Below are 13,131 nucleotides of genomic sequence, written 5' to 3' on the forward strand. Positions count from 1 at the left end.
ACCCACATTACCTCATGAAATTGGACCTGGAGTCTGAATCACCTTGGCATGTATGAGAATATTATTGACAGTTTGGTTAACTGTTAAGAGCCCAGATAATGGAATAGATACAGTTTAGTAAAGGAAGTGGAAGGGGTGGCTTTAGGAAGGTTTTAAGCTGTAAAAAAAGCAAGTTTTTTCATGCGCTATGTTGAAAATCATATAAGAAAAAAACACTACTAATGATCAGTTCACAATTCAGTAAAAAATATGCCTTCCAAGGTTAAAGTCCTACATAACATCTATCTGGAACATTAAAGAGATTAAAATATAGGCTTGTAATAGAGAATTTGAACCTTGAACAACTCTGAGCATCAAAAAGAAGATACAGTTAAGATAGAAACCAAAATATAATTCAAAAGAGGTGTGAGATATTTTTTAACATCCAAGGGAAGATGGAAAATTCTTGTTTCCAGCATCCTTTTCAAGAAAAGAAGCTTTTACAGAAAATGAGGTCTCTCAAAGAGATGTAATGCAACAGAAAGAGCCAGTGCAGAGAAGCCATCCAGAATAAATTGCACTTTTACTAGATGTTTCTCAAGAAAATGAAATAGCTAAGGTTTTTTGGATACTATAATCTAAGGGACAAGGAATTGTACGAGGACATAAGAGATCTTTAGTTCAACTCCTTCCTCTGCCATCTCCACGTTGACGACTTCGGACTAGCAACTTCTTTCCCTATTACTCATTCATCTCCCCTATCTCAAAATACGGACAAAACGCTTACTTGGACAGCACTTTGCTTGTAAACCAAAAATGGGACAACATGCTGTAGCTACAGGATCAGCTTAAACAAGCACTGAAGTGGCCCTACCCTCAGCATTCACGTACTGTGCAGCAAGTAAGATCAGAAAACTGATGCAGTTAAAAAAATAAACTAGCACCAAAACCAGTTTTATTCCAGACCAGTTTGCAAGGACTGCTTCTCTGGAGGTACTGCCAGCTTGTAGCAAGTTAAATTAACTAATTATGGTATTAGATGTTAGTGGTGCACAGAGCTTGTCTGTCTTCTTAACTGCTAACTGTGTTCTGTATTGTCAATGTTTTCTATTCACTCAATTTTCAGGACACCTCATGGAAGTAGGTTGCAAAGCAGCTAGACCATTTCACACATGGGAGAAGAAAGGCTACACAACCATTGGTTTTGACTAGAACTATATTCTGAAACAATTCCAGCAGGGACTGCATGTCAAAGGGCTTTCATCTCAGGTCTACTTTAGAGTATTCCCTCTCAGACAAAGTATCTTCTAAGAAGCCCCCAGCATCTTTAATATACTATCTGCCTTTAAAATAGAATAATGCCCTTCCTCCAGAGCTTATGCCTCTTCTCTCAACTTCGGGGAAGTAGAGAGGAAGTTAGTCAACACAGACAACTGCAAAGTCCTGAAAGAGTCAGAGCAGACCAACTGCTTAGAGAGTCAATGGCTATTTTGGAAGAAAAAGAAATCTAATGCAAGATAAATTCAAGGGCCAAAGGAGCAAAAGTATTTGTTTAAATTATTTTACAGTGTTTGTTATTGTAGTGTGGCTGATTAACAGTTATCACACACTGAAAAAAAAAAAATCAGAGTGAACTGCTGCACACAGCAGAACAATATTCACTGCTTTCCTCTATTCCAGATGATCTGGATGATCATGTGCTGTAACTTACACAGACTGTGTTGCTGTTTTCTCCCAATTCCAACTCCTTTAAAATTACGCCTTTCAATACATCCTCTTCCCAGTCCTCTGTCCTTCCACTAGCTTCTTATCCCCAGCTCCATCCCTTCTCCTTAAAGTACCAGTTTCCTTCTTCAGCCAGTCCTATCATGGTACCAAATTTCCAGCACGTCCCTCTTCCCAAATATAATCCCATCCTTCTTGTCAAAATAATCTAAAACACTCCCATGTCCACACCAACTTGATCTGCAACTAGTCCCCAAGTCTTCTCTTACTGCTGGTCTGCTCTACATGTCCATCACACCATTGTCTATCACCTTCCTGCCTCTGTCTCCAGATGGTTCATGGGGGGAAGAACTAAAGAAGACATAAAAGTTGGCCTATGTTGTAGAGAAACGGGTCAGGCTATCACAGAGATATTGCTGGTACAGTGTTTCTTTCTTGGTTTTTTTTTTTTCCCCTGTAAGAGTGGTCAAATACAGGAAGAGATTGCCAAGAAAGGTTATGCACTCTCCATCCTTGTAGGTGTTCAAGACTCAGCTTGACACAGCCCAGTGCAACCTGGTCTAATCAGACCTGCCTTGATCAGGACTGGACTAGATAACCTCTGGAGGTCTCTTCCAACTTAAACTGTTCTATGATATCTAATCATTTTGATATTGCATACATTTAAGACAGTATCACCATGCTGTTGGTACATCATCCACCCTGCAAATCTAGTCTCCTATCATATTTTTACTCATTTGCCTTGGTTTTTTGAAACCAGTCTGTTTTCATCAAACTCAAGTCTCTTCTCTTACCTCAGCTTTAGTCACTCTCTTCCCTCCCTTTTCTGCTAACTGCCTTATATGCTGCTTTCTCCTCAGCTTCCAGCAAATTTGTCTTCATCCTTCTTCCAATCCAAATCTCACCAGCTTCTTTCCCTAAACCACCTCATTGCTTTTATTTCTGTGCATTTGCATCACTAAACTTTTTCTTTAAACCTCCTGTCTGCCAGGAATTTTGCCAGCATGAACCTGGGAAAGAAAGATTTCCTTTACCCACTTCAAATATCGCACCTCATTAGTTAAAAAGCAGCTGAAAGCATCCATTTTCAGGAAAATACATGAACCCTGGGGTGGGGCCTGCACAGCTGCTCAACAAGATTGATGCATGTGTATTCTACTTAATCTCAAGAGCTGTCCTACAGAAAAGACACAAGTACAGGCTTAGTCATGAGGTCCTCTCTGAAGTGAAAACTTGAGACTTGACTTTGTGAACTCTTGCAAATCTTCACAGATCATATGCAAGTTGTAATTTTCAAAGGCACGTTAATGATATTTGGGAAGACTTTCACAGGGACAGTAATGCATATTGCATTCCTGAAATGATGAGTCACCGAAATAATCCTATGGTATTCATGCAGAGAAAATCTTACCATTCTTTAAGACGGTTAAAATACTTCCCACAAAAAAATCAGCCTGCGACAGAAAATGATTAGACTGAAAAATCCCTGAACATAGTGTCCGATAGAAGGAACCAACAGCCAGTTGCAAGAAGTGGTGCTGAAACAAGTCTCACACTGTTAGTTACAAAGCAAAAGCAGTTAGTGATGCGCATTGCTGACTTTATTATGCTTTTTGACAAAAGCTGCACGAGCAATGTAAACCCCCAGTATAACATTTGAGAGATAAAATATGCCACCCAGCAGGGTACATAGGTGCAATTTTTTATTAAAAAACAAAACCAACCCACCCCTCCCCCCAAATTCTCTGAACAGAAAAAACTGTGAACTCAAGTATGCTTTAAATTCTCAACACAGAAACCAGAAGGATGGGGGGGGGGGGGGGGGGGAGAAGTTGGTTAAAAATACAGGATTTTTCATGAAGACTTCATCAAGTTGCCTATCTAGAGAGCACCTCCTGTATTTTTCCCTCCACTAATACTCAAACAAATAGAATCTTTTGGGTGCTGTCATTTGTTTTGGAGAAAAGATGCAATGTTAAAAGAGAAGTTTTTGTGTAAACTCGATCTAGCAACTGAAAACAGGAGTCTCCGCTGAAAACTAGGAATCGAACAACTAAGAAACAGCAGGTGGGATTTAGGCAGCTGAAAAGCAAAGCAAGAGCTGGTAGAGGGCATGCTCCTATGGAGCAGAAAGTGGGTTTGGGGCACTTGGGAACTCCAGCAGCTGAGAGGAGACCCCATGTAGTGAAGAATGTGGCAAATAACAGCTGGAAAATAGCAGGAATTTGCCATTTAAAGAACGACTATACCACTGTATTGCTGGACAAAGGAAAAACCCTGAAGTAACAGTAGCAGAAGCTCCTTAGAGAAAAAAAAGATGATGCTTAGAGGATGATTAAGAGGAAATGGAATAAAGTTTGTAATAGCAGTCATGGAAGAAAACTTATGGTTATAAAATACAATCTAGAATGTGCAGGAAGAAAGAACTGGGAAGAAAAGTCAGGAAAAAAGCTACTCCAGACATTCAGCAACCTTGTGATTGTTTACCCTCCTTGCACAGACAGCACTGAGAAGTTTTAAATAATATCCATTTATTTAATTTGAAAAGAAACATCACTTTTATTTTTAATACACTTCTAAATAATGTACAAAACCATTGTAATTTTATAAAACTTATAAAAACAACAAATGAAAACCAATCCAGGAAACTAAAATAGCAAATGACACATAACCCCACAATACTGAAACTTTCATTAAAGAATTTTAGGAAACTGCATTCCCATGTTTGACAAAGCTGGATCCCAAAATCAGTTCAAGTATGTCAGCACAGTAACATAATTACGGTTTTTCTGAATTAAATACTGGCTGCATTAGGGTCCTTAACAACTGATATGATTGCAAATATCAGTAATTTCCCAAAACTAGTCTGATTAACAAACATTTGTGAAAAATCAAAATTAGTACCTACAATTAACATTCTGGGTAAATACACTTCAACTGATAATTAATATGCATTACAGCGTTCTGGGTCTCAGTGCAAAAAATGACTGACACAGACTGAAAAAAATTACTAGTCCAGACAAAGTTTTTTTTAGAGGACCCAAGTGTATAGCTTACTAATTACATAAAGTCATTTGACAGCTGTAAGCTTAGAAATAAAAACATAGCAGAACTAAGGGTCTCTAAAATCTTACTTCTGTTCCCATATGTACCTGTATGATAATCTTTTACAGTATTACACTAGAAAATTGTAGCAGGGTTAGAAATGAAATCTAGATCCTGTGGATGCTTTGATCAAATGCTTCAATAGATGAGACATGGATTTCTTTCTTCATCAACAGCCCTTACCTTTTTCAGAATTTTACCACTGCACTGAAACATTGATTTCATGCTATAATCACTCAGATTGACTTTTAGTGAATAAATGTAACAAACTACTTAATGTTAGGCATTTCTAAATTTCTACATGCTTTCTCCTATAATCTTAACTTCTTTTACTGTATTTTTTCCACTCTCTTGTAAAGGCAAGCAAAACATAATTAAACAGCAATTTCCACCACATTAATCATCCTGTATAAAATGGAAACAAGGCTGCAATACAGAACAAAAACCTCGACTAAAGAATCTGGTAACAATAGTTGGATTCAGATAAGAGGGGTAAGATATGCAATTTAATAGCAGATTACACAATTATTTTCTAGATAGCAAAGAAGTGTTGTGATTTATGGACCACGGGCTCTAACCCTGGCCCTGGAGAAGAACCTAATCAAGACTGACAGCACTGTCAACTGCATAAGCATGACGTATACACTCCGAGTGGCAGCACAGCTAACTTGCAGAGACTCATGTTGCCCAAAGCAGAGGTTTGCAGTCAAACTGAAGGCTCCTGTTTAGTCTTTTTGCAGTATTTCAACCTTTCTGTTCCACCAGAGATACAGCTTGATTATAACGCAGTTCAAGATTAACTCACTGCCAGTTTGGTATCTCTTCAGAAATAACATATAAATGCAAGATGAAATTTATCACTGCCATAACCAAGCACAACCCTTCTGACTTCAGTGTGAGCAGTGAGAACCACATTTAGCCTCACATAATTACTTTATGTTCCAGCAGTCTTTTTCCCCCTAAAGTCATCACTATACATTCAGTTTACACTGTGAATCCCGTCTACAAATCATGAATGTTAAAAAGTATTGTCAGAGATCGACACTTGCATTTCATAAAAAAAAAAAAATTGGATTAACCAGTGCAAATAAAGAATGTTTACAAATCTTTAATATGACGAGATTATGCATATGTGTGCAGTTTCACACTGTGGGAGTGCCAAGGATGCTATGATTTTCAAATGTATAGCACTTAAAAAAACACAGGGAGATCAGAAAGCCACCCACCAAGAAGTCCTACACATCTGGAGAAGACTCAGGTTGATCCCAAATATGACTGCTAACTTCGCATGTTTCTTGAACATATTAGAGAAGAAAGTACTGTTGAATCAATGGAGGTCAGAGTAGTTTCATCAGTATATTAACTTTCAGCAGTGCTGACAGAAAGCTAATTAAACTCATGCTGCAGCTCTGGGACAAGCAGCACGTGCTTAGTTCAATGATCACATTTGCCTTGGGCGGCACTATTACAACAGCACTGCTTCGAAGTAACTACCCCAATGACCAGCACAGCTTCCTGAGCCAGAGATTTGAAACAGGCTTGGGAGTCTTCCGAGAGATCCAATTCCAAAAATCCCGCACGGAAGGTAACAAGCAACTGAGATCCATACAGCACTGTTTGCAGAGGTACAGAGACCAGGATTCTGAAAGCTTTATTAATATACAAAAAAGTATACTAATGCACCTGGTCAATGATCAATGCACTAATGAGACAGTTCTTAGTACGCTGCCATATAGGTTTAGCATGAGAAAGGGCCATATAATCTGTACCAAAACATCAAATTCAATATGACTGAAAACACCTATGCATCATTCGGAATACTTGTGTGTGTGCATGGAATGGCTTGCAGGTGTACTGCGACAGGAACAACGTAACTCGCCTACCAAAACAAGCCAGCAAGTTTCTCTCAACTCAGATGGTGTTCCTTTCTCAAAGTTAAGACACGTTTCTTCTCTCCCGGCCAAACTTGTATTATCAACGCTCAGGCATACCTTCTTCTCTAAAAAAAAACCCATTTCTTTATTGCAGACTAACTGGTAATAAATTATTTTTGTTTTACTAGTCAAAAAAAGGATAAATAATTATAATGTGCACGGACAGAAACTGAATGTTGGGCCAGAGATCAGAAAAAAGCTGAACATATGGTAAGTCATCTAGTTTTCTGTTTTATACTTGAAAAACTTAGAACATGATTAACAAAGCTGACCCCCCCCCACCCCCCACCTTTAAATAATTTTTCAGCACACGTTAGTGAGATAAAGCACTAGATTTCATTCCAAGTGGATTTTCCCCTTGGAAGTCACAAAGTGAGAAACAGACTTAAAACACTTAACTAAAGAACCTATGTGTTTTTAAAACTACTGGCTTTTGGGGTTTGTTTTTACCATCAAGTATATATATACAAAATACTGGCTATATAAAGAAGGCATTCAGATGATGCATGTCAGGATTGTATTCAAACGACTCCTAGAAACGAGCAGTGATGCTTATCTGCAGTTTTTAAGAAGAAAAAAAAAAAGATACAGTTAACTTCTGAAGCGCTTCAGGAGACTACTTAATCCTTAAAACATAAAACCTCCGGTTGTATCGGCGAGTGTTTTAAATAAAATAAGGCACATCTGGTGAACAGGGGAATACTTAAGGGCTAAAAATCTGAAAGAAATTGAGACCAACTATTTCTATCAATGTTTTACTTTCATGTCAAACAGACTGCTAACTCTCTTAATTGTCAAGAAATCACAAAAGTGTCTAATTTACATCACCAAAACAATTAAACCTGGCTGTGCCCCTTCAAATCCTGCAAATCTGCTGAGACTGCCAACAAAACAGGGAATTTTGAGTGGGTTGTTTTGTGTGGTTATGAGTTAATTAGTAATCTGATAACTACATTACAGATGTATCAGTATTAGCCATGACAGTTAACAGCAGTGTTTCAGTCTATACTTGTATTTCAGGAACCGACAGCCTACTGAATTGCCAACCTTTACCCTGAACTGCCAAAAACCAGATGACAAATGTAAATTGAAAAACAGTACATCTAAATATATTCTAAGAAACTCTGTAATACCATGTTAGCTCAGTATGAATATACTTAAGATATGCGCAACACCAACTAACTTGCAAATACAGACCCATCTTCCAGTTCTGGAGAAGTCTGTCATCAGAAATGAAGTCCAAGAGCATTAAGCAGATAACACAATTTTCCCCTCAAGAAGTGTATACAGAGGAAAACATTCAGCAGACAATAAAATACAGACTGAGGGAAGTGCTGAGTAGTTGTAAGTGTAACTCTGATGTCAACTCTGAGTATCACAGAACTTGCTGGAACTGTAAATTCCCTTCAAAACTGAGAACTTCATTTGTTTAACAAGTGTTATCTTGGTGGAGCAAAGTACAATCCCATTATACAATAAAAAAAACAGTTTAACACAGAAAATTTTAGCAGACCAAGTCACTAGAAGCATTCACTAATTTAGTCCAATTCCATTTCTGAGTAACTGATCAAGAATTCCTGATGCGCAGAGCACAGAGTGAGAGGACCAAAACCATATTTCCTTAAGGAAATACAACTAAGAGCAGATCAAGTTACAGACTTAAGGTACAGGCAGAACCCCATAAACCCCTTGTGCCATGATGGGTCCTAAGGCTTCCTTCCCCTCCTCCCCCAGAAACGTGGTGTCCGTGGACAGGCACCTCCCTCAGATTCCTCACTCCATCCTCAGAACAATACCTATGCACACCGCTATTTACAGGAACTTGCATTTCAGAGCTGAATTCTCAGATTCCAGAAGAGGATCCATCTGTTCGGATCACGATCCATCTTAGGGATCCATAAGCTAAGCAGAAACCTTCCTTCAGTCTTTTGGGATCTTCTGTGGCACAAGGCACAGGAATAGGCTACCCAGTTCATGCTCTCTTTACCAGGTGCACCAATTTCCTTGCAGCACAGAACAGATGAAAAAACAAACTGCCCACCTATTAATGCAGAAAGAGCAGAAAGCATGCTGTTGAGCTGTAGAAATGTGCAAGAGATGTGACAATACAGGAAAAAAGCCAGTGGCAAGGAAAGGCAAACAAAGGTTGGCCTGGGATGCTATGGTATGTAAGTACACGTCAGAGGCAGCAGGAGTTACAAAAGATAGTGTGGGAAGCAGAAACCATGGGGATGATCAAGGAAGAGGGTACAAGTCAAAATGCAGACAGGAAAAGAGTAATGAAGGAATTGGACTACAAAAGCACTGACACAAGTTAGATCTTCCTCGTGAGTATTTGCATTCTGTCCATTACAATCCTTGAAACTGGAGGAATTGCCCTGATTATCAGGGATGTGCTGTTCACTTTGTGTGTGGAAACTCATCCAAATTCAGCTGAGCCCTACGCTTTGGAAAACAAATAGTTTCACACGTGCCAACTAAAGACTCCTCAGCATTTAATAACAGTGTTTCTCAAAGACTCCACCTATGCTAAGCACGTTTTAATCCAAAAGTCTTAAGGCCAAGACTTACATGCAACAGCAAGGAAAGATCAACATCCCACACTCTAAATGAAGCCAAATTACACTATAAGAGAAGCAACCCAGTTCAAAACTGTCATCTTTTTAGCTTTAAAACAAACCCCATACATTAAGGCCAATACATAAGTCTGCAAGAATACACCCCCCCACCACGATGTTTTAAGGAATGCCCAGAAAAGATGGTGTCCAGGGAGAGACCATTACCACCACCAAACTTAAGCTGAGGAGCCCGCAGCCTAATCCCTCTGCACATCCAACAGGACTGTAGCTGAGAAGGCAGTCCGCACTCCAGAAGCACAGCTGTGAGCGGGCACGGCAGCAGCAGCCTGCTGCTTAGACCCTGTTCACTACTCAAACTCCTACCAATTCCCTTCTCCTGGATAGTACAGGACAACAAAATGTGGGCCAGCAGCACTCTGCTGAGCTGAAGCAGTGCATAATTTGAGATATTCTAGAGACAAAGTTACAGCCTAATTTTGGCACCCGTTACCAGGGAATATTCATCGCTTTATTACCGCTGTGCCCATCTCCACTGAGAAAAGGGATTGCCAGCTCACGACAGAAGTATTTTGATGTTTAAGCATCAAATGCTACGCAGGCATGAAGACAGAGTGAAGCCCGTGTGACTTTCTAGCTAAAGAAACTTTTACACTTGCTTAAGCATTTGCTTTATTTGAGCCTTTAATATAGGGCAAAATAACTCTTCCTCAGATAGGATACTAGAAATGAAATGTTATTTCATTACAATAATGAGAACAGTTTATGTAAATTATGCAATCAATTTGAAATACATTTCTCAAAACTGTTTAAAATGTTTATTTTTACATCTCATTTAAGCTGCAATCTATTACCAAAACAACCATCTATTATTTGACTACGTATTCCGGAGTTTCATTTTCTGCAGTGATTCAGATGAATAGCTTCTGACATATATACAGCTTGAAAGCTCAAGACTTTAATGCATGAAATACAAAGAAACAAGCCATGAAAACATGTTTATGTTGTACTCTGCCATTCTAAAGCTGTATGGCAAATACACTTACACAAAGAAGCTAAAATATACTATGCACATACTATTTCTCTTAAAAAGCTACTAGTTAAGGACAAACAAATTTAATTTTTCAAGTACGACCACCTTGAAGCTACAACAGAAATATCTGGTATGTAGTCCTCTAAGGCATAACAGATATACAACACCTGAAGCAGAACCTTGAGAAAACTGTATGACAAATGTTTTCTTTGAAAGACTGTAAGGTTGAAGTTTCTGTATCACTGGAAACAGGAATAACATTCCTTAAAAGTACTGGTATCACTCTGCATATAATGTCAAATGTAATTCTTTGACAGTTCAAAACAAACCCTTAAGAAAGTTTATGCATAACTGGAGCTGCTCAACCTTAGGCTTAACAGAAAATTTAACTTGCATGAAAGTCATGTCATTTTTTGACAAACAAGCACCGCAAATAAGAACTTCTCAGAAAATTAAAAAAAATCTTTGCGTTATTGCAGGTAATTTTTCTAGAGAAGTAGCTTCTCATTATCCTGTTCTATTATAAGTTCTAGACAAGAAAAGCTGAAGGAAACAAAAGAGAGCAAGCTGTAAAACAGTTAAAATGATTTTGCATGGTATTTTGGTGAGCTGAAAGAGACAAACTAAAATAGATGATTTCACAAGCTCCGTGCAAAGACCTTCTCCTGTGTTAGCACGGCAACAGCCGCGCTCATGGCACTACAATACAGCAGCGTTAAAAATAAGCAACTTAGTGCAAGAATAGCGAATTATTTCTTCCCAAACACGCGCGTATCAAGCCGCACGTTAGGCCGAGAGAGCTCTGAAGGCAATTGTTTTAATGCCGCTTTGGAAGCTCGCCCTCCGTCAAAATGTAAATATCACGTTAAAAAAAAAAAAGAAAAGAAAATGTAAAAATACATTGAACCCCCGATTTATACACGGCGAGCGCCAGCAGCGACCGCCGGGCGCCCCGGGGCAGGAGCAGGGCACGGAGCGCGCCAGGATCCCCCCCCCCCCCGCCCGCAGCGCTGCCCGCCGCCGCCCCCCCGCCCGCCCGCGCGGAGAGCGCGCCCGCCGCCGGCAGCCCCCGCCCGTGACGCAGCGGCTAACGGGCGCCCCCGCGCCCGGGCCCGCGAGGGCGCGGCCGGCGCGGGCCCGGCCGGGGCGCTCAGGGCCCCCCGAGGGCCGGGGCGCCGCCCGGGGCGGGGAGGGGGCGGCGGGGAGCGCGGCCGATGCCCGGCCCAGCATGCCCCGTGGTGCAGGATGCCGGCGGGCAGGCCCGGCGGGAGGGGGAGGGGCCGGGCCGCGCGGAGCGGGCGGGCGGCGGAGCCGCGGCTTTATTCGTGTCGGTCGGTGCCGGCGCTGCCCGCCTGCCCCCGCTCGCTGCCCCTCGCCGCCTCCCTGCGCGCGGCGCGGAGGGCGAGGCCCGGCCCGGCGGCCCGGCGCGGCGGCCCCAGCCGGAGATGGCGGTGGTTAGAATAAGGCACACTGGGTAAAAACACATTTATATACTAACCTCGCCGAGAAATTTTCCAACAATTCCTCCGTCCGACCACCATGCACCAGGACAGGAAACGGCCGCCTCAGCGCCCGCCCGCCTCAGAACCGCCCCGAGCCGCGCGGGCGGGCCTCGCGCCCCCCGCTACCACCGCTCCCATTGGGCGCGCCGCGCCGCGCGTCACCGCCTCCGCTCACCATTGGCCGCCTCCAGGCCCCGCGCCAATGCCCATTGGCTAGGCACCCGCGGCCCCGCCCCGCAGCTTCATGGCGTCTCGGTTATGCTGGGTTCGGGGCTGCCACCGCCGCCATTTTGTACCGCGGGGAGCGAGGCGCCTGTGCGTCAGCGGGGGAGTGAGGGAAGCGGGCGCCATTTCCTTCCCCGGGGAGGGTGCCCGGTGGCAGCGGCGCTCGGGGACTCCGCGGGCCCCTCGACGGGGGCCGCAGGGAGGGAGGAAACGAGGGAGGGGAGCGCGGGGGGCTGGGCGCGCCCTGAGGCGGCTGCCCCTGGCATTGCGGCCGGCCCCCCGCGGCGGGGACGGAGCGGCGCGGCCCGAGGAGGCGGGCGCCTGGAGCTGGGCCGCCGGGCACCAGCGGGGAGGGACTCCTGGCTCGGCCGCGGCCTGCCCGCGGGCTCCGGCCCCGCCGTCGCGGGCCCCACAGACAGCCCCGGCACGTCCTGCTGAGCCCGGGGAGCCGCCATCCCCGCGGAGGCGGGCGGGCCCGCGGCAGGCGGTGCGCGGGGTTCCGTCCCTTGGTGGTGCGGGAGCCGGAGGGAGGGAGGCCGCTGGAAGGGTGCCGGGGCGCGGTGCCCTTGCGGAGGGGCCGCTCGGGGCAGGGCTGGGGGGAGCGAGCACCCTGCCCTTCCCCAGCCTCGAGGTGCGTTTTATTCTGCTGCCATTTTAGCCCAGCTCTTGCGGATAAGGACTCTCTTCTTAAAGGTGTGCTTGAGAATATTCATCCTTAGGTGATTTCTAGGTATAGAAACGTGTAATAGTCCAACAACAACTCCACAGGCAATTAAAGGGTATTCCAGTTAATTCGGCAGATGATTTTTCAGGAAAACCCAACTGTGCAGTTAACATAAGCTATCACCATTGACAGAACAGCAAGCCCAGCTCTTTAGGGCTTACTTGACCTTTCTGAACATGACATACAAAAGCATTTAAGTTTTTTGGCTGAAACTCTGGAATTACAGTTGTAAATTCTTGCAGTCATACAAACAGCCAAAAATAGCTTATTCCCAAACAGGCCTAATACAGAGTAATTTTCCTTTCTTAGTTTCAAGTTTTCCTTCTTT

At 43.1% G+C, this 13,131-nt stretch overlaps 1 protein-coding gene across 2 annotated transcripts in view; it reads right to left on the reverse strand.

Annotated features, from left to right (window-relative positions):
* ZNF143 (zinc finger protein 143) overlaps positions 1-11,886 on the reverse strand; it is a 44,359-nt gene extending 32,473 nt beyond the window's left edge. For both annotated transcript variants that reach the window (XM_050896824.1, XM_050896823.1), the window contains exon 1: positions 11,851-11,886. The gene's annotated coding sequence lies outside the window, so the exon portion shown is untranslated. The remainder of the gene's footprint in view (positions 1-11,850) is intronic.
* Positions 11,887-13,131: the final 1,245 nt, after the last annotated feature.

This window comes from Gymnogyps californianus, chromosome 5 (assembly GCF_018139145.2).
Source record: "Gymnogyps californianus isolate 813 chromosome 5, ASM1813914v2, whole genome shotgun sequence".
Classification (NCBI taxonomy): Eukaryota; Metazoa; Chordata; class Aves; order Accipitriformes; family Cathartidae; genus Gymnogyps; species Gymnogyps californianus.